This window comes from Ambystoma mexicanum, chromosome 8, assembly GCF_040938575.1.
Source record: "Ambystoma mexicanum isolate Mex_15411 chromosome 8, UKY_AmexF1_1, whole genome shotgun sequence".
NCBI lineage: Eukaryota > Metazoa > Chordata > Amphibia > Caudata > Ambystomatidae > Ambystoma > Ambystoma mexicanum.
In genome coordinates this window covers 622,765,179-622,787,344 of record NC_090929.1, presented here as the reverse complement: position 1 = coordinate 622,787,344, position 22,166 = coordinate 622,765,179, and the positions used below count along the sequence as shown (strand labels likewise).

Here is a 22,166-nt window from a genome sequence, read left to right as displayed (position 1 = left end):
ACCCGTCCGCACTCCACACTCGTCCGCTCTCCACACTCATCCGCTCTCCACATTCATCCTCTCTCCACACTCATCCGCTCTCCACTCTCATCCGCTCTCCACACTCATCCGCTCTCCACGCTTATCCGTTCTCCACCCTCATTTGCTCTCCACCCTCATCCGCTCCCCCCCACTCATCCGCTCTCCATCCTCTTTCGCTTTCTGCAACTCATCCACTTTCTAGTTTACATTCGAGTTTATTTAGCTGTCATTTCTCACTTCATGTAGTTTGATGGGTCGGTATTATTGTGATGATGCTAGATTGGTTTTATGGGAAGAGCCAGGTTTTCAGTAATTTGCGGAAGGCCGTTATGTCCTCAGTTAGGCGGATGTGGGGTGGGAGCGAGTTCCACAGGGCTGGTGCCAGGGCAGAGAATGATGATCCGCCTAACCTGACTGAGTTTGTCTTGGGAATTACTAGGAGGCCGGCTGAGCTCGATCTTAGTGTGAGAGTGGGATGATAAGCTATTAGTTTGTCTTGAAGATATTGCGGTCCAGTTTTATGCAGTGCTCGATGGGAGAGGCATAAGGTTTTGAAAGCTACCCTACGGGCAACTGGAAGCCAGTGCAGTGTTTTAAGGGCTGGGCATATGTGGTCTCTTGGATTGAGCGCAAGTAGCATTTCGGCAGCCGCGTTTTGTGCTCTTTGTAGTTTATTCAGTTGGTAGGCATGGATTCCGAGGTACAGGGGGTTTCCGTAGTCCAGTCTGGATATAACGATTGATTGGACAGTGGAGACTCTGTTGGGAAATGAGACGTAAGGAAAGACGCGCCTAAGGTTTTTGAAGTGGTAGTGGCAGGACTTTGAGACATTGTTGACTTGGTGCAAGAGTGTTAGGTCGGAGTCTAGGGTGCATCCGAGATTTTTTACTGTTTTGGAGGGTGTAGGTGAGCAGCCCAGGGCGGGTGGCCAGGGTAGTGGGTACGGAAGAAGGTCGGAGTTGCCGCAAATCATGATTTCTGTTTTGGAGGGGTTTAATAAGAGGTGGCTTTGGGTCATCCAGCGCTCTATGTTTACAAGGCAGGATGCCAGGTCGGGTTGGGAGTTGTTTTTCGAGTTCAGGAATTTTAGAATTAGTTGAGTGTCGTCGGCGTAGTTGTAACATAGGATGTTGTGTGAACGAATTATTGGAGGGAGGGTGGTCAGGTAGAGGTTGAATAGGAGGGCGGATAGACTTGCTCCTTGAGGGACTTCCGTGTCGACTGGTCGAGCTTGGGAGGTAAAGCTGGAGAGTGTTGTTATTTGGTGCCTGTCTTTGAGGAATGAAGCTATCCATTTAAGAGCGGTTCCACGAATTCCTAGGGAGTGGAGGCGGTCTAGGAGGATTGAGTGATTGATCGTGTCAAAGGCAGCGGATAGGTCGAGAAGGATTAGAGCGGCACATCCTGCGGAGTCTGCTGTCATTTTAAGGTCGTCCCAGATCGAGGTTATGGTTGTTTCGGTTCCGTGCCGAGTTCTGAAACCTGATTGGGCGGGGTTAAGGAGATTGTTGGCTTCGACAAAGGCGTTTAGTTGGGAGTAGGCGGTTCGGTAAATGAGTTTGGCAAGGAATCTGGTGTTTCAGATTGGGCAGTAGTTTTTGGGCTCGAGAGGGTCGAGTGAGGGTTTTTTGATTAGAGGTTTGACGTGTACCATTTTGAATGCTTCGGGAAAAATACCAGAGGCAAGGGAGGCATTTATGATAGATCTTGCGTGTTCTCCAGCGCTGGTAGAAGCAAAGATTTCTTCAAGGGTTGTGGCTGGGCAGGGGTCTAGAGGGGATCCAGATGGTTTGCGGGCTGATAGAAGTTTGAGAAATTGTTCTGGTGTTATTGGACTAAAGGATTCGAACGTTGGTTGAGTAGAGGTTGTATTTGACGAGCTGGCCTTTATGGGAGGGGGATTGTTAATTGGTTGAATGAGAGCCAGTTTGGTGTTTAGTGTTTTTGTCCTTTCAATGGCTGTGGTGTAAAAGTGGAGGGAGAGTGAGTCACACAGTGATTGTGACGGGGTCGGGACAGTTGTATTACAAGTTGGGTTGGTGAATTCGGAGATGATTTTGTGGAGTTCTTTGCTTGGGTTTTTGCAGTTTAGGATTCGGGTGTTGTAGTGGGCTTTTTTAGCTTTCCAGATTTCAGCCTTGTAGCGGTACAGGTGTCGGGCCAAGGCGGTCCTGCTCTCGAGGGTTTTCTCTTTTTGCCAATTGCGTTCTAGGAATTTGTAGTGTCGTTTACTGGTCTTCAGCTCAGGAGTGAACCATCTGGGGAACGGGCCACGGTGGGTTGATGGTTTGCATGGAGGGGTGAGTCACATCAGAGATGTGTTGAGCCATGAGTCAAATGCCTCAGGGGTTAGTTGTTTGTTAGTTTGGCAGGTAGGTGGTGGAGACTGGAGGAGTGCCTCGGCTAGGTCCGGGGTAATTATTCGTTTTTTCCAGCATTTTCGTAGGTTAGGAGGTTCAGATGAGGGTACGGGTAGGGGGCAGGGTGCGGGGATGGCAAACGAGAGAACAAATTGGTCGGACCAAATGATAGGAGTGGGGGGCTTTAGCCGAATCTGGTTGTTGGAGCTAAAGATGGCGTCGAGAGTGTGTCCTTTAAAATGAGTCGGTCCGTTTATGCGGGGTTGGAGATTAATTGCATCTAGACCGTCAATCAGGGCGTGTGTCATAGGATTGGTGGGGATGTCGAGCCATATGTTGAAGTCTCCGAGAAGGGTGAGGTTGGGATGGTTTATTTGGAGGGTGGCAATAGAGTCGCAAAAGTTGTTTGCGAAATGTCTATCGTAGCCGGGGACCTGTAGATTATTAGGAAGGTGTGTGAGAGCGACGGGGAGAGGGATAGTTTCACGAGGAGGGATTCGCAGGATGGAATGGAGGGTTGGTTGTCCATGATTGAGGCGCGGAAGAGAGATTTGAAGACAAATGATACCCCCCCCTCCTCTGGATGGACGGTTCAGTGGGATGAGGCTGTAGTTGGGCAGAAAGGCTTCATTTGCGATTGGGCTGAAGTCATCAGAGAACCAGGTTTCGGTGATGAAAACTAGGTCTGGTTTGACAGAGGTGAGGAGGTCAAAGATGCAATGTCTGTTTTTTGCTACAGAGCGGGCGTTAAATAGGATACAGTTCACATCGGCAGGGAAGGTTGGTTTTGGTGCTGGAGCAGGATTGGGCGGAGGGGGAGAGAGTGGAGGGAGAAGGGTAGGATTAGTGTCGCTCGGGAAAAGAGGGCAAGCCGGGAGATTTGCTGGCTTACGGCGGGGTTGGGTGGATGTGTGTTGTGTGATGATCGGGATTGGGGAGGGGGATTTGAGGACGGGGGAGGGCGGTTGGGAGTTTCGTTTGCGGTTGAGGAGAAATCGAGGGAGAGGGGTTTCAGGAAGGGAGAGGCCACGGGGGAGGGGGGAGAGTGTGGGAGGGAGGAGGTGGGTTGAGACAGGGGAGGCGAGGACAGCAGAGAGGTTGAGGGGGACCAGGAACGCTTCCTCTTTAGTTTCTTTGCTGCGATTGGTGTGAGAGAGAGGGTAGGGGTTGCAAAGGGGGAGACGGAGGCAGCTTCAGTTCTCGCTAGGGCGAGGCGCGCAGTTTTTAGGGAGGGGAAAGGGTGCCGTTGGGGCGGGAAGGTGGCAGGGGTATGATGGCAAGGCGGGGAGTGGGTGACTGCAGGGTGGGGTGTGGTAGTGGGGGAGGCGGGCGTGGGCAGTGCTTGCGGGTTGGAAGTGGGGTTCAGGAGATGAGCGGTCTTGGGGTGGGTGGCACGCCATCATGCCCCCCTGGCTTGGTGTTTGGTGAGGATGCTGGCAGGGATTGCGGAGGATGGTGGGTTTTCTTGGGAGGGGGGGAGGAGGGCAGATCGGAGAGTGGAGGGGGTCGATGGGAGTCGTTTCTAACGGGCACTGGTGGAGTTGGTGCGCTCATGGTTTGTGAGAGCTTTGGGTTGATTTAGGAGGGATTTCTGATTGTGGTTCTAGGGTCGGTGATTCACACTTATAGGAACACTTCTAGGCACAACTAGACAAGGACTAATTGGTGCTTCTAAGCAATTGGGGATACTTCTAAGTGCAACTTGGTACGGTTCTAAATGCAATTGGGTATACTTTCTAAATGCAGTGGGGTATACTACTCAGTTGAGCAATTTTTCTGAGAGGTTAATGGGCGCAACACCAAATGTAGTTGGGTATACTTCTAAATGCAGGTGGGAAACAGTCCTAAATTCAACTTTCTCAGAGAGGCTATTGGGGGCAATTTTTAAATGCAATTGGGTACACTTCTAAATGTTGGTGGGAACAATTCAAAATTCAACTTTCTTAGAGAGGGTGCAGGGTACAGTTCTAGAATGCAGGTGGGAGCAGTTCTTAATTCGACTTTCTCGGCGAGGCAATTGGGCGGAGCTTCTAACTAAAATGGAATATTTCTAATGCAGGTGGGAACAAATCTGAATTTATCTTTCACAGAGAGGCTATTGGGTACACTTCTAAAACGCTGTTTGGAACAATTCTGAATTCAACATTCACCGAGAGGCTAATGGGTGCAACTTTCAAGTGCCACTGGGTACACTTCTAAAATGAAGTTGGGTACATTTCTAATTTCTAATTGCAGGTGGGAACAGTTCTAGATTCAGCTTTCAGAGAGACTAATGGGTGCAGTTTCTAAATGCAATTGGGAATTAACAAGGGGGGTCCTGGGAGTCCCTCTGCCAGACATTAGTCCTGGTTACGAGAGACTTACCCAGAGTCTTTAGCTAACTATCTTTCACAGAGAAGAAATATCCGAAACATATCAGTCTTTGTCCTGCCCTGGGGCAGTCCAGCACCGAAATGCTAGGCAATTCTCCTCTGAACAAGAGTACCAACAGAAACCCCAGACACGTGTTTCGGTCTGGTCGGACCTCATCAGTAGGGTGGATCTGTGCCTCTCTAAGAATAGTGAGCAAGGGGTCCACGTCTGGATTCCCCTAGTAACTTAGGGTGAGACCCAAAGTTACTTAAATATGCAAATTAACAAGGGGGGTCCTGGGAGTCCCTCTGCCAGACATTAGTCCTGGTTACGAGAGACTTACCCAGAGTCTTTAGCTAACTATCTTTCACAGAGAAGAAATATCCGAAACATATTAGTCTTTGTCCTGCCCTGGGGCAGTCCAACACCGAAATTCTAGGCAATTCTCCTCTGAACAAGAGTACCAACAGAAACCCCAGACACGTGTTTCGGTCTGGTCGGACCTCATCAGACTGGGTAAGTCTCTCGTAACCAGGACTAATGTCTGGCAGAGGGACTCCCAGGAACCCCCCTTGTTAATTTGCATATTTAAATAACTTTGGTTCTCACCCTAAGTTACTAGGGGAATCCATACGTGGGCCCCTTGCTCACTATTCTTAGAGAGGCACAGATCCACCCTACTGATGAGGTCCAACCAGACCGAAACACGTGTTTGGGGTTTCTGTTGGTACTCTTGTTCAGAGGAGAATTGCCTAGCATTTCGGTGCTGGACTGCCCCAGGGCAGGACAAACACTGATATGTTTGGGATACTTCTTCTCTGTGAAAGATAGTGAGGTAAAGACTCTGGGTAAGTCTCTCGTAACCAGGACTAATGTCTGGCAGAGGGACTCCCAGTAACCCCCCTTGTTAATTTGCATATTTAAATAACTTTGATTCTCACCCTAAGTTACTAGGGGAATCCAGACGTGGACCCCTTGCTCACTATTCTTAGAGAGGCACAGATCCACCCTAATGATGAGGTCCAACCAGACCGAAACACGTGTCTGGGGTTTCTGTTGGTACTCTTGTTCAGAGGAGAATTGCCTAGCATTTCGGTGCTGGACTGCCCCAAGGCAGGACAAACGCTGATATGTTTGGGATACTTCTTCTCTGTGAAAGATAGTGAGCTAAAGACTCTGGGTAAGTCTCTCGTAACCAGGACTAATGTCTGGCAGAGGCACTCCCAGGAACCCCCCTTGTTAATTTGCATATTTAAATAACTTTGGTTCTCACCCTAAATTACTAGGGGAATCCAGACGTGGACCCCTTGCTCACTATTCTTAGAGAGGCACAGATCCACCCTAATGATGAGGTCCAACCAGACCGAAACACGTGTCTGGGGTTTCTGTTGGTACTCTTGTTCAGAGGAGAATTGCCTAGCATTTCGGTGCTGGACTGCCCCAGGGCAGGACAAACGCTGATATGTTTGGGATACTTCTTCTCTGTGAAAGATAGTGAGCTAAAAACTCTGGGTAAGTCTCTCGTAACCAGGACTAATGTCTGGCAGAGGGACTCCCAGTAATCCCCCTTGTTAATTTGCATAAATGCAATTGGGTACATTTCTAAAATGCCGTTGGATACACTTCTAGTTGCGAGAGGGAATAATTCTAATTTCAACTTTCTCAGAGAGGGTGCAGGGTACAGTTCTAGATGCGAGTGGGAGCCGTTCTTAGTTCAACTTTCTCAGAGAGGCTATTGGGCGTAGCTTCTAAGTAAGATTGGGTACACTTCTAATGCAGGTGGGAACAATTCTAAAATCAACTTTTTTTTATTTTTATAATTTTTATTTTTGTTCAGAGAGTTACAACAGTACTAAACTGGTTGGCAGTTGGCGAAGCACATCAATCACAACAACATAGATAGACATTAACAGTATAGATTACACATTTTCACATTGCATAGCAGTACTAGAGTGGCGACGTCGGATTATCTTCTCCATCAGATATCATATTACACAAATATAGCCTGAACAGTGCCCATATATCTTTGGGACGGCATCTCAATGGTAATGTTATAATAAATTGTTCCTCCAGTTCGTCAATCATTGACAAGTCTTTCAAGAAGTACAGCCGCCTTGGAGGATGTATTGATTTCCAACATTCCAGTATTTTACGTTTTGCAACCACACATGCCAAGTTAAATAGTCGTCTAGTGGTGGTAGCGGTTTTACCGATATCCCCAAAGAGATATTTCAGTGGGGAAGGTGTGGCAGGTATCGCCGTGATATCTTCCAGGATCTCCGCCACCTCCCCCCAGAATGCAGTGACCGGTGGACAGGCCCAGTACATATGAAAAGAGTCTGCGTCAGGGGCAGCGCATTTAGGGCATTTTCCTGTGTGCCCTTGTACAAATTTAGCCAATTTAGCTTGGGTATAGTGTAGCTGGTTAAGAACCTTAAACTGAATGAGCCGAAGCCCTGAGTTCATGGATACATGTTTGGTCAGCTGGCAATATCTCAACCACCTGTCTTCACCTAGTTCCACCCCCAGGTCTCGTTCCCAGTTCCCTTTAATATCATTGCTTGACTTGGAGTGTGTTTGGACTAGACTGTAGAGCGCAGACAGACTTTTACTATGACCACCCGGTTCCGTCATGGCTGCAATACATTCGTGTGTGGCTGATTCCTCTGGGAACGAGGGCCATTTAGCGGCAAAGGCAGCCCTCATTCTATGAAACTGAAATCACTTAAAGGTTCTCTCCACCCATCGGTCCAAAGAAATCGTCAAGAGCACAGTATTTCCCTTCTGGAAACATATCGCGCATTCAAAATTGATTTTGTGGGTCCCAAGCACCCTAGAGGGCCCTATCAAACGTGGGGCTTATGCCTGGGAAGTTCCATAGTCGCACTTCTGGATCATACGGGGCTGTAAGGGCGAGCCTATTATATATCATAGACCATGCGCGTACAGTGGCGTTGACAGGGTCGTATTTGCATGGCTCTTTTCGTTTAAGATCGAACATGACTGCTCGTAGTTCTATAGGGGAAGCCGCAAATCTTTCCAGGGGGATGTGTGGAGCAGTGTCTTCCGGGTCAAACCAGTGTCTCGCAAAGTGTGCCTGAGATGTTAAGTAATAGAGTTCGAAGTCTGGGGCTGCAATCCCACCCTTTTCAAAAGGTTCTGTCATTTTGGACCATTTCAACCTAGGCGTCTTCCCTCCCCATACAAAAGTGGTGGTTAGAGTGTTGAGTTTATTAAAGAAGGCTCTGTCCGGCCAGATCGGTATATTGCAAAAGAAATATAGGAGTTTGGGTAACACCGTCATCTTAAATAAGGATATTCGCCCATATAGGGATAAGTGGAGTCTATTCCAGGATTGTAGTTTAGCTGTAAGGGATTGTAAAAGTTCACCGTGATTTTCAATGTACAGTGTGCTCCAGTCTTTTGAGACCATGATCCCCAAATAGAGGATATGTATAGGTGACCATTTAAATCCTTGTGTATCCGACATTTCTCTAGTACTGGGCGTGAGCGGGAACAGTTCCGACTTGGATACGTTGATCTTGTATCCCGAGTATTCAGAGAACGTCTCAACCTCCAACATGATTGGCCTTAGGTTTACTTCCGGGATCCTAATGTATAATAGGGTATTGTCCGCATATAGGGAGATGATCTGCGGCTTCCCCGTCATGCGAAGGCCTCTACATGCATGATTTTGTCAGACATATTCAGCCATGGGTTCTATGGTAAGCGCAAAGAGGATTGGGGAAAAGGGGCAGCCCTGCCTCGTGCCTCTACCCAGACGAAACAGGGGCGACATGGTTTGATTAGTTAGTATTTTCGCTCCCGGGGAGGAGTACAGTAGCTTAACACAGTTTACAAAGTAGCTTCCCAACCCAAATCTCTCAAGGACCTGAAACAGATAGACCCAGGAGACAGAATCAAACGCCTTCTCGGCGTCAAGGGAGGCCGCCACCGCGTCTGCCGCCGGATCTATATGTGCCATAACTCCGAAGAGTCTGCGCAGATTGAGAGCAGTAGACCTCGTTGGTACAAAGCCCGCCTGGTTGGGATCCACCAGTATGGGCATATAGGGCAGCAGCCTGGTGGCCAGAATTTTGGCGAAAATCTTCGCATCTGTGTTAATGAGCGAAAGGGGTCTATATGACCCCATGTCATGAGGGGGTCTACGAGGTTTAAGCAGAACAGTTATGACTGCCTCTCGCATGGTGTCTGGTAGTATACCACATTCCATTGCTTCTTCCCAAACTGACAGTAAAAGAGGGGCGAGTACGTTGTGATATTCCTTGTAGATTTCGGCGCTGAGTCCATCAGGACCAGGGGCCTTACCAGAGGTTAACACTTTTATTGCCTCCGTAATTTCATTTAGTGTTATGGGGTTATCCAATAACATGCGCGTGTCAGAGGTCAAGGTCGGGGGATCAATAAAATGCAGATAACTTGCTATTTCTTCTTTAGTTTTGGTGTCTCTATTAGAGTATAATGTTTTGTAGAATGCAGCAAACATGTCATTGATTTCTTGTTCACCATTTACTATGTCCCCACTAGGCGCCTGGATGGCTGTTATAGGGGGGTGACCATGCTCGATTTTGAGTGTCTGGGCCAGGAGTTTCCCTGCTTTATTACTTTCCCCGTATCTACGAGCTCGGATCGGGGCAGCCATATACTGTACTTCCCTTGCAGCAAGTTTATTAAAGTCTGCCAATGTTGTGTGAATATCTAGAAGGGCCTCCTTACTGTGTGTACAGGTGTATTCAAACTCCAGGGGCTCGAGTTTGGCTTCTGTGGTGTCCAGCTCCTGTCTAACTCTTTCAAGCAAACCTGTGGTTTTAGCCATAATTGCACCTCGAACCCAAACCTTAAATGTTTCCCATAACGTGGCGCGCCGTTTTACTGACCCCTCGTTCAGTTGAACAAATTCCTCTATTTCCATACGCAATGATTCGCAGACATTCGGGTCTCTAAGTGGGGCAGGGGGCATTCTCCAGCGTCTGGCCTTGGGGACAGCCTCATCAACCCTCAGAGTAAGTGACACAGGGGAGTGATCTGAGAGGGTGCGGGGATACATTTCACAATGCTGGACCATATTCACAAGTGTAGAGCTCATTAACCAGTAATCAATTCGAGACTCTGAGTCATTCACTGATGAATAGAATGTGAAGCGCTGCTCTAGGGGGTGTAATTCTCGCCAGATGTCTACTATAGTCATTTGTTGCATTATTTGTCGTATGGCTAATGCGGCTCGGGTTAAGGGTCTGTATGTCGTTGTAGACCTGTCAAGAGATGTGTCAAGGATTGTATTGAAATCTCCCCCCCAGACCACCGCACTATCTCCAGCTTCAATCAATATATTATGTATGGCATTATAGAATTCAGGGTCGTCAATATTGGGGCCGTACGTGTTAACCAAGACCATATTTCGCCCTGCCAGCTCTCCCCATACCAACACATATCTTCCCTGTTGATCAATCTTAACGTCATGAGTGCGGAAGTCCAGTTTCGGGTGTATTAGGTTGAGGACTCCTCTAGATTGGGAGGAGTATTCGGTGTAATATCTCAGAGGGCCCCACCTAGACAGGAAATTGGAGCAAACCTGCCCTAGTGCGTGCGTCTCCTGCAACAGTATAATCTGGGGGCTATGTCTGGTAACATATGCTGCGATTTTTCTAGATTTAATTGGGTTGTTCAAACCTCGTATGTTCCATGAAAGGAGTTTAACACTTACACCTTTGTCACTCAGTACCATAGTATAATGTCAATGTCAATGAGTGAAGTAGTTCGCCCGTGCCACAAACCATAACTGTCGTACCCGTTGCAACCTGACTCTGCATTTTAAAACATTTGCCAACTGTGGCAACAACTTGTGCCCTTCTCCAACCCCCACCCGATGATGTATCCCTTCCCCCATAACCTGTGGAGCGTTCCTGAGGGTAGCTGGTCGCAGTCGCCAGGCCTCCATCAGTAGAGGCTCAAGATCCCAATGGACTCCTTTGCCAGCTCCCAACCTCAGGGGACACCGGCAGCCACAACCATGGAAAACAACACACAACACAATAACAACTGGGGCCGTTATACCCAAGAGGGTCAGCCACATAGCTTGAACAGGATGTTTCCATAGTCTCAATTCAGTCTGCTGAGTCCGGGATGTCATCCCCCCGTCGCGAGGGCCTATTTCGGTCTTGTGGATAATCTTCCGGAGGCATGGGGATGGACGACTCAATATACGAAATGGCATCCGCCGGGTTCTCGAAGAAATGCGATCTGCCTCCATGTTGGATCCGCAATTTTGCCGGGAAGATGAGGGCATACGGGATACGGCGCAATCTCAAGAGCTTTTTGGCCTGTTCATAGGATCTGCGCTGGATCTGGACATTTGTCGAAAAATCAGGATATATGTGGACTTTGTTGCCTTCGTACTGCAGGGAGCCCTTTTCCCTGGACAGCCTGAGCACCGTGTCTCTGTCTCTATAATTGAGAAGACGGACAATGATCGTGCGCGGTGGTGCCCAGGGCTTGGGCGGTGGCGCAAGTGTACGGTGAGCCCTCTCAACCAGAAAGTGGTCAGAGAAGGATTCCGCTCCAAGAAGGGTTTTCAACAGGGCCTCTACCTGTCTCTCCATCGGGCCCTTGCAGAAGGATTCTGGAACGCAGACAACACAGATATTGTTTCTCCTGCATCTAGATTCAAGGTCCTCGCATTTTGCTTGAGTGTTGCGTAGTTCACTTTTAAGCTGTGCTATGTCACGGCCATGCTGTGTTATCGCATCCTCGTTAATACTGATTCTGCTTTCGGCCTCTGTAATGCGAGAGCTTTCCTTGTCCACTCTAGCCTTGAGGGAGCTGATGTTCGAAACAATATCGTCTAGCTTGACATTCACAGCTAGGAAGCCGTTCTGCACCATGGTCATAAGACGGTCTTCTCTGGCGTCCTGCCCCGTCTCAGCAAGTGTGTCATTTTCCATGGTTGTGGCTGCCGGTGTCCCCTGAGGTTGGGAGCTGGCAAAGGAGTCCATCGGGCCAGTTTTTTTCCCTCCTGCGCTTTTCTTATCGTATCGGCCCATGAGCCGTCTTTACAGAACAAGGCCCGATGACGTGGGTCAGGCCAGACTCACACAATGGTATAGTATCGTTCGTGCAGATGGTTCTGTTATAGTATACGATGAGTGCCGGTATATCAACTCACAAAACCCAAAGGAGTCGTTTTGCATGGGTTCTGATCTAGCATGCGGTAATGTTCCCTTGTATCCTGTCTGATAATGTAGGTTGAAGGTGAATCCCAGGCAGGGGTTATGCCCGTTATAGGAGCTGCCAACCAAAGTATCTTGGTGGGTCTGGGGCTGAGCTGGGGCGCGGCAGCAGCGCCTCTGATCGCACCTGTTCTTATATATGGAGGACTACCACCACTCACGCCAGCCACAAGCCTCTCCACGACCCACCAACGGATTGCTGGTAGTGTGTCGGGTCACCTTTAGCGCTCGTCCATGACAACCGATGTCCAGCCACTTGTGGCGCAGTTAGGGAGCCAAGTGCTGCGGATCACATACTTCTCCCGATGGTGCAGGTCTGCTAAAGGATCAGTAGAGATGTACAGGCCTCCTCCCAGCAACAAAACAAAGCAAGGGGCAGCACCCACAAGTTAACAGCACGGAGGTTTTGCCGGTATAATATAGCGCAAGGTCCCCTCTACGGATGTATCGTGCTCTCCCACGTCAATCGGCGTATCCGATTGACGGATAAAAGGATATTAACGCTGTATATATGCTCCGATGTAGCTGGGTCCGTGCCCTTTCAAGCCCCTCTCCTGCTTTCGTAGCGTGAGTCGGAACCCGATCGGCGACAGACCCACAGAGCCAGCTGGGGCCCTGCTTGGGAGACCGCGCGTCTACCCAGCAGCCGTTCGGGAGGTGGGCAGTAGCAGCAGACGATCTTCGTCTTGCAGGGACCTCGGCACCAACACACACGGTCTGCCTGCAGGCCTGCGTACCAAGGAAGCGCCACCGGGATCAGCCGCCAGGATCAGCGCCCCTCCCCCACACGGCCCTCCGGCGTCTGCAGAGCCCCGGTCTGGCATGTGACTCTTCCGGTTCTCAGGGGCGGCTTGTAGTCAGCCGAGCGGGCCGCCCCGCGAAACAAAGCTCTGAACTCCTCCGCGGTTTCACACAGGATTTGCACACAACGTGCAGTAGGGATGCCGATATCAGCTGACGTAGTCGTATCCTATCTTCATGGCCCCAAACAGGATTAATTTATGTTAAGGATGTTCTCGGGATCGGAGCACTCCAATCAGGCGGCCATTTTAGTTGCGCGCAACAGCCCCCCCCCTAAAATCAACGTTTTTAGAGAGGTTATTGGGTGCAAAACTTTCAGGTGCAGCTGGGTACACTTCTAAATGCAGGTGGGAACAGTTCTAAACTCATCTTGTACAGAGAGGCTATAGGGTGCAGCCTCTAAGAGTAGTTGGGTACACTTCTAAATGAGGTTGGGTGTACTTCTACATGCAAGAGGGCACAATTCTAATTCAACTTTCTCAGAGAGGCTATCCGGCGCAACTTCCAACTGCAATTGGGTACACTTCTTAATGCTGGTGGGAACAGTTCTAAAGCAGGTGGTAACAGATCTAAATTCAACTTTCACAGGGAGGCTATCTGGCGCGGCCTCTGAATGCAACTGAGTACACTTCTAACTGCAATTGGGTACACTTCTGAATGCGGATGGGAACAAATCTAAATTCAACTTTTGCAGAGAGGCTATTGGGGACAGCCTCTAAAATGTAACTGAGTATCCTTTTAAATGCAATTGGGTACACTTCTAAATGCAGGAGGGGACAATTCTAGATTCAACTTTCACAGGGAGGCTATCCGGCACAGCCTCCAAATGCAACTGAGTACACTTCTAACTGTGAATGGGTATAGTTCTAGATGCAGGTGGGCATAGTTCTAGTGCGGGTGGTAACAGATCTAAATTCAACTTTCAGAGAGAGGCAATCGGGTGCAGCCTCTAAGATGCAACTGAGTACACTTTTAAATGCAATTGGGTACACTTCTAAATGCAGGTGGGAACAATTCTAATGCAGGTGGGAACAATTTTAATGCAGGTGGGGACAATTCTAAATTCAACTTTCACAGGGAGGCTATCCGGCGCAGCCTCCAAATGCAGCTGGGTACACTTTTAAATGCAATTCTAAATTCAACTTTCAGAGAGAGGCTAATTGGGTGCAGCTTCTAGTTGCAACTGAGTTCACTTTTAAATGCAATTGGGTACACTTCTAAATGCAGGTGGGAACAATTCTAATGCAGGTGGGAACAATTCTAATGCAGGCGGGGACAATTCTAAATTCAACTTTCAGAGAGAGGCTAATTGGGTGCAGATCCTAGATGCAACTGAGTACACTTTTAAATGCAATTGGGTACACTTCTAAATGCAGGTGGGAACAATTCTAATGCAGGTGGGAACAATTCTAATGCAGGTGGGAGCAATTCTAAATTCAACTTTCAGAGAGAGGCTAATTGGGTGCAGCTTCTAGATGCAACTGAGTACACTTTTAAATGCAATTGGGTACACGCCTAAATGCAGGTGGGGACAATTCTAAATTCAACTTTCACAGGGAGGCTATCCGGCACAGCCTCCAAATGCAACTGGGTACACTTTTAAATGCAATTGGGTACACTTCTAAATGCAGGTGGGAACAATTCTAATGCAGGTGGGAGCAATTCTAATGCAGGTGGGGACAATTCTAAATTCAACTTTCACAGGGAGGCTATCCGACGCAGCCTCCAAATGCAACTGGGTACACTTTTAAATGCAATTGGGTACACTTCTAAATGCAGGTGGGAACAATTCTAGTGCAGGTGGGGACAGTTCGAAATTCAACTCTCACAGAGAGGCTAAATCGGCACAGCTTTTAAAAGCAACTGAGTACACATTTAAATGCAATTGGGTACACTTCTAAATGCAGGTCGGAACAATTCTAATGCAGGTGGGAACAATTCTAATGCAGGTGGGGACAATTCTAAATTCAACTTTCACAGGGAGGCTATCCGACGCAGCTTCTAGATGCAACTGAGTACACTTTTAAATGCAATTGGGTACACTTCTAAATGTGGGTGGGAACAATTCTAATGCAGGTGGGGACGTTCTAAATTCAACTTTCACAGAGAGGCTAAATGGGCACAGCTTTTAAAGGCAACTGAGTACACATTTAAATGCAATTGGGTACACTTCTAAATGCGGGTGGGAACAATTCTAATGCAGGTGGGGACAGTTCGAAATTCAACTTTCACAGAGAGGCTAAATCGGCGCAGCTTTTAAAAGCAACTGAGTACACATTTAAATGCAATTGGGTACACTTCTAAATGCAGGTGGGAACAATTCTAATGCAGGTGGTAACAATTCTAGTGCAGGTGCGGACAATTCTAAATTCAACTTTCAGAGAGAGGCTAATTGGGTGCAGCTTCTAGATGCAACTGAGTACACTTTTAAATGCAATTGGGTACACTTCTAAATGCAGGTGGGAACAATTCTAATGCAGGTGGGAACAATTCTAATGCAGGTGGGGACAGTTCTAAATTCAACTTTCACAGAGAGGCTAAATGGGCGCAGCTTTTAAAGGCAACTGAGTACACATTTAATTGCAATTGGGTACACTTCTAAATGCGGGTGGGAACAATTCTAATGCAGGTGGGGACAGTTCTAAATTCAACTTTCACAGAGAGGCTAAATGGGCACAGCTTTTAAAAGCAACTGAGTACACATTTAAATGCAATTGGGTACAATTCTGAATGCAGGAGGGGACAATTCTAGATTCGACTTTCTCAGGGAGGCTGATGGGACTTCTAAATGCAGTGGGAACAGATCTAAGTTCAACTTTCGCCGAGAGGCTATTGGGCGCAGCTTCTAACGCAGTTGGGTACGAATCTAAAGCAGGTGGGGACAATTCTAAATCGGCTTTCACAGAGAGGCTGTTGGGTACACTTCCGATGAGAGTGGGAGCAATTCTAATGTATCTTTCTCAGAGGGGCATTAGGCTTATATTTAAATGCGAATGGGGACAGTTCTAGATTCCGTTTTCATAGCGAGGATATTAGAGATTCCATCTAAGTGGCTTGTGCTAGCAATCTTTAGTTGACGTTATATTGTGGGCCATTGAAATGTAGGTTAGAGTGGCAGGAGCTTTTGGAGTAGAGTAATTGCTCTACCCCCCACCCAGGCCAAGACTTACGGTTTTGTCGGAGTCAGGTGGCTAACTTGGCTTCCCCTGTGGACACCTGCTGACACTTCCTGGAGCCGCCTCTGTTGGAGCCGCCCTTGGCCTTGGGGTCCTTAGCCACTGGGGGCTGCCGGGCAGAGGGCTGCCCTGGACAGAGCAGTGATGAGGGGAGGGATGGGCGGGTCGGGGGTGGGAGCTGGACTAGGGAGGGGTGGTGGGGCGGGCTGGGAGGCGGGCGGGCAGACGAAGCATGCCGGAAGGGAGAGGAGGGAACCACGGGGCAATGCGGGGCCGGGGGCTGGAGAAACACAAAAAGGGACGCCAAATGGGGTCGCGGATGGGGGCGCACTCACCTGCTCCGCAGATGGAAAGAGGAGTAGGTGCAGTGGCGCGGGTCGCTAGACCCAGTAAGGCAAAGCTTGGTGACCAATCAGTCTGGGCGGCGGGCGGGCCGACGAAGGATACCGGAAGGGAGAGGAGGGAACCATGGGGCAATGCGGGGCCGGAGGCTGGAGAAACACAAAAAGGGACGCCGAATGGGGTCGCGGATGGGAGCGCACTCACCTGCCCTGCAGATGGAAAGAGGAGTAGGTGCAGTGGCGCGGGTCGCTAGACCCAGTAAGGCAAAGCTTGGTGACCAATCAGGGGTGGGGGGCGGGCTGGGAGGCGGGCAGGCAGACGAAGGATGCCGGAAGGGAGAGGAGGGAACCACGTGGCAATGCAGGGCCGTGGGCTGGAGAAACACAAAAAGGGACGCCGAATGGGGTCGCGGATGGGGGCGCACTCACCTGCTCCGCAGATGGAAAGAGGAGTAGGTGCAGTGGCGCGGGTCGCAACTTAACCATAATGTCCCTTTAACAAAGTTTTTTCATTGCATTTCATAGGTTTTTATCAGTGCAACTTAAACATAACATCCCTTTAACGAAGTATTTTCAGTGAATTGCATAGATTTGTTTTAGTGCAACTTAACCATAATGTCCCTTTAAAAAAGTTTTTTCAGTGGATAGCATTGGTTTATATTAGTGCAACTTAACCATAATGGGCCTCATTACAACTCAGGCGGTAAGGGTTTTACGGCGGCGTAAACAGCGCCGAGCCTTACCGCCTGAGTACGAGGTCCCTTAGCGCCATGGCGGACTTAACACCTGCTTTTAGCAGGTGTTAAAATCCATGGCGCTAAGGGACCATGGAGTTAATTACGCCACCGTAATTTACGGTGGCGTAATTAACGCCTTCCCCACTCCCATTATGCCCTATGGGGCAAAATGGGAATGGGGAAGGGTAAATGGGAAAATGGGGATTTACCGCCCCGCCAAGGTTGGAATGGGGCGGTAAATCCGCCAACCACCATGGCGTAAACGTAGTTTACGCCATGGTGGTAAAGTCACGGGCCAGGCGGTAACTTACTGCCTGGGTTGTGATGAGGCCCAATGTCCCTTTAAAACGTTTTTTCAGTGAATTTCATGGGTTTTTACCAGTACATGCTAATTTCTTACAAATTACTAAAATCATACTTACCCCAATATAGCAATATTTTTGTCCAATATACTAAGTTTCACCTTACAACTCTGCCATTCCCCACCTTCTAGCATCATTTTTAACATTTCTATACACTTTTTGCAACTTTTTCCACTGCATTTGGGTCCGTCAGTGTCCGCGAATGTCTAACGTCATCACGGACCCTGCAAACAGCCTCACGTGACCTCATGAACAGCATGATGACGTGTTTGCGAATGCGTCAGCACTTCGTGATCAGGTCTGTGCTTCGCGGATAGTTCAGAACGGCACTCTCTGCTGATCAAGCAACTTTCAAGGTCAAAATGTACCTTTGAACAGCTCCTAAACCTATTCTTAATCATTAGCCACTAACAATCTAGCACACAGCACATACTTCGAAGAATATTAGAAAAACTGCTATTTATCTTAACAATTGCATCATCTACTGCCATCCCTCCTCCACAAGAGCCACTATCACCACGGCCAACTGGAGGACGAACACAACAGAAAAAGTGCAGCACTTCCAAAAATAATGAAGTGAATCAAGAAAAGGAGGTAGAGGAAGTGCCTACATCTTGCACCAAGAAAGAATCATGAGTGTGGCAGTTCTTTACCACTGTTGGGAATGTACCAATGGCTAAAGCTACGAAAGAGAAATGCACTGGTTTACTTGGACACTACTTCTACGAGACCACATCAATGCACCGCCACACCCAATCCAACCATCGCAATGCTCTCAGAAAGGCTGTTCCTCTCTTAGTAAATACTAGGCTATCTTGCTCCACCTCATATTACGCAACCAGTACTAAAACCCCACTGCCTACTTTTGTGGGCACAAAATCCCACCACCTACCTGGCATGCAATAAAAGAAGCTGTTGATCCATATCTTTATAAGACAACAGTCCTCTGTATATACTGCAACACACGACTTTGCACGGGGAACCATTTTGAAGTGCTTTTGAAGCTGTAATCAAAGAGCATGAAAAACACTGCCCCCTACCCTAGATGTAACACACGTGCAACATCCTCCCCTGTCCACCTGCCCCTCCATATTACTGTTTGGTGCATATTCCCTAATTTCTCACCTCACATTGTGACCTTTCCTGCACAAAAAAGGAAGAAAGGTTCCTTTAAGAACCACCTCTCACAGTTAAAAGATAGAACTAATAAAGCAATCTTATACAATCCATCTACTAACATGTTCAATAAAGTAGATAAACTCAATAAGATTCTATCGGCTGAACTTCAAAGTGCCGCATGACAATCATTACTTTCGCCCGCCCCTAACGCTAACATCACTATAAGCTCAGAATAACCTATTTCAATGACGTTAGTGGGCAACGTAGCCAAACGTACAAGGTCATCACCAACGTCATAACGTTATGTTACGCAGAACAAGGAACATAAACACAAGCATCCACAACAAACACAAAACTTTGGTCTTTCTTTACAGAAATGATAGAAGCATTTTATTCTGAACAAAACAGCAATAGTGGGGACCTTAAGAAATACTTTTTATTTTGACACAATAATGAAAACATTCACTTAAGGCCACAAAAACTTTGTTGAGTTTTTCGAACCAGCTCATAGCTACCGAACATCGCAGCGTTCACATTTTCACTCAAACTGTCAACTGGAATCAGTATCGAAGTGGGCGGGAGTGGTTGGGAGCAGTGCTCCTTTACTTTTTAAAAAGAAACCGTTTCGGAATGGTTTCGTATTAAAATAAAAGTGTAGGAAGAAGGTGAAACTTGCACTTCAGTGCACTGCACTGAACGTTCCCTTAAACAGCAGGCGCATTTGTTTAGGGGTTTGTATGGCGTGTGGGAGGGGGCGTGCAATGTTATTTGTGGGCAGCGGGTACAGGCCAGTAGGCAACATAGTTCCTCTGCTTCTTTTCGTACACTTCGACCACTGACTGTAATCTTCTACTGCCAAATCCAATCATCGAACCATAAATGCAAGTCTTTGCATTCTCCACCAGAAATTATTTTCCATAAGCAACCAATAAACTGTGTGCATGGCGTTCGATTGTGGATGGACAAATTACTGCTTTAAAATAGAAATAAATGCAACACATTCGCATCCGCACTTTATTAGAACCTGTATGCAACCATGTTGCTTCTTGTTACTGCAACCGCAAAAGGACAAATTCTTGACTGACAATCATCCCACACAATACTTATAACATATCCGTTGTTGCTAATTATTGTCCAAACACTGTTAAAGAAGCCGTCGGCGTAGACTGAACCCATGTCACGCACCGAGCGGGAGTATATAACTATGTAAAATAGATAACAGAAAAACATATTTCAGTAAGCACTTTACAATTAAATATACAAATACATTCTAATTTTGGTTATTAATTAAACTTGCACGTAACATGTACAACGTCTACTCTTTGTTGCAAAATGAACATTCATCCGTCACAGTGTTTATCATATGGCAGACAATACACTTTACACACATCAATAGCTTTCACTTAAAATGTTGCTTACATTGCGTTTTGCGAATCTATTTTTCCGATGCTGTAAAGAACCAACTGCTTCACAGCACAGTTTTCTGAAATAGAATCTTTACTTTCCGTTGTCTGCTTTTAATACAGTGAATGTTATTATTTCTTCGCGAATTGTCAACACATTTACTCCCACAAATTCTTAGTCCAGTGTTTTGAAGGACACATAACAATGCCACCCTTCATTTTGCATTCACAGCGTGCCCGAATCAGTGTTGTTTCTGGAAACACATGCCACAACAATTAATACTATTATTGGCAAACAGTGTAGTACAAAAACAACCAAATATTTCAAGTGAACCACATATCACAATATTTACTTCCATTTTACTGGTATCAACGCGCCTGTTTACAATACATTTACAATACAACAAAAGGAAACAGCATAAATGATCTTACTAAGCCTTCTGTCGTGCATATCATGCAGGTGCAGCAGAAAAGGAGAGCAGAAGTGGCAGGGCGGTGCAATGCGACAGTGCAATAACGAACCTCCAATAAGTGACGCTGGGGTGCCCAGTTATAAGTAAGTGCAAATAGGCATGGCACCATGTGCTTGAAAATACAGTCAATAGTACATGGTGAGCCCGGACACAGTGCATGGAGCTACTAGTGATAAGGCAACCTAGTCCCCATAACATTTACCGTATGGTCAGGTAACCAGTTAGTGCCGCAGAACAAAAACTTCCGCAGGGGAAAGACACACAGAAAGCAGAAGCATAAGATTACGTGCAGACCCTGAGATGTTCCTGCTCTGGTTTCAGAGAGACAGGAAATCATTTCCAGAGGAATTCACCACACAAGTAGAGAAATCAACCCCCTACACCCCCACTCTCTACCTACAGAAGCGCTTAACCCTCAAAGAGTTAGAGGTGCAGGAGTAAACAGCCGAACAACAAAAAATGCTTAAGAAGATAAACTTGAAAGTAGTGTGGTACCTAGCCCCCGAAAGCCTTGTGAACAATACAGATGGCCTTGAAATTCATCCTTGCAGCTACAAATTGCCGCAAGTGTAAAGATTTCAGGACTATAAATATATCATCCCTTCAGTTAAGGCCAAGCATAAGTCTTGCAGTGCTGTCTGGATAAGTTGCAGAGGTTGAAGAGTAGAGGCAGTGACATTTACAAAGAGGCTGTTACAATAGTCCAGCCTAGACAAAACTATAGCTCTTACGACAGTGAGGTTCTGAGGGAGAGTGACAAAAGCAACAATACCTCTTAGTGGCTGCGGCTGGTAGTGTAACTTCTTCAACATGTCCATAACGTGAGCATACACGACAGGGTGGAGTGAAAGATAACACCACGTTTTTTTTTCTCACAGGAAGGCGCAGCTACAAGACCCAAAGAGGACAGCTGGAGTGAAATAGGGAAAGCAGTAGCAGGGGTCTAAGCAAAATTATCTCACCCTTACTGGCATTAAGGTACGCATTGTTGGATGCCCACCATTCCTAATTCGCATATACACAGTCTGCAACAAACGAGATAGGACAGCAGAGGTTGCAGCACACAGCTTGAAGCTTTTCATCTGTATAACATTTAAAGTTAGATAGCAATGTAGACATTAGGTGCACTACAGGTGCCAAGTAAAGGTTAAAGACCAATAATCTAATATATGGCCCCTGGTCTTTAGGCCAATGATAAGTCGGTGCATCCTTAATGCAAATTACCTGGACTAGTCCGTGAAAGTAAGTGGGTAAATTAAGAAAAGTCTGTTGCAATAGTACAGCCTACAAATACCATTGCTCTGCACACGTTCAGCTTCTAGGTAAAAGTAAGAGGACGACGATAAGAATGAGGTAAGCGCAATAGGCCTGGGACAACATTCAATGGGCTCGTACATATATTCATTGCAGGAACAAGGTCTTCAAAGGAGAGGCTGCACACACCAGCAGTGCAGTGTCCATTTGCAGAATAGTCACAGTGCATAAAATAGCTTTCTGATGCACATGGTGTACCACACCTTCAGCGTCTCCATCCACCCTGCCCCCTTGCGAGCACACCATCACAGGCGGGGGGTATGTAAGGGTAAGGCGAGTGCCATAGACCAATGCATGTGTTATTGAACATCAACATGTAACAATATGCTTATATGTTTGAACGTGTAGTGCACTTACGGAAGTGTCTCACCACTGTTTACCTGCAACTAATTGTATTTTGCTTTTTTTCTCTCAATGACTCAATTTCATAATACCTGATATTACAAACACTTTATACTCC

At 47.3% G+C, this 22,166-nt stretch overlaps 1 protein-coding gene across 11 annotated transcripts in view; it reads left to right on the top strand.

Moving 5' to 3' along the window:
* SH2D5 (SH2 domain containing 5) overlaps positions 1–22,166 on the top strand; it is a 518,455-nt gene that overhangs the window by 174,992 nt on the left and 321,297 nt on the right. The window contains exon 1 of one of the 11 annotated variants that reach the window (XM_069610331.1): positions 21,268–21,370. The exons of the other annotated variants lie outside the window; for them this stretch is intronic. The gene's annotated coding sequence lies outside the window, so the exon portion shown is untranslated. Of the gene's footprint in view, positions 1–21,267; positions 21,371–22,166 lie in introns of those variants that run through there. 11 annotated transcript variants of the gene reach the window in all.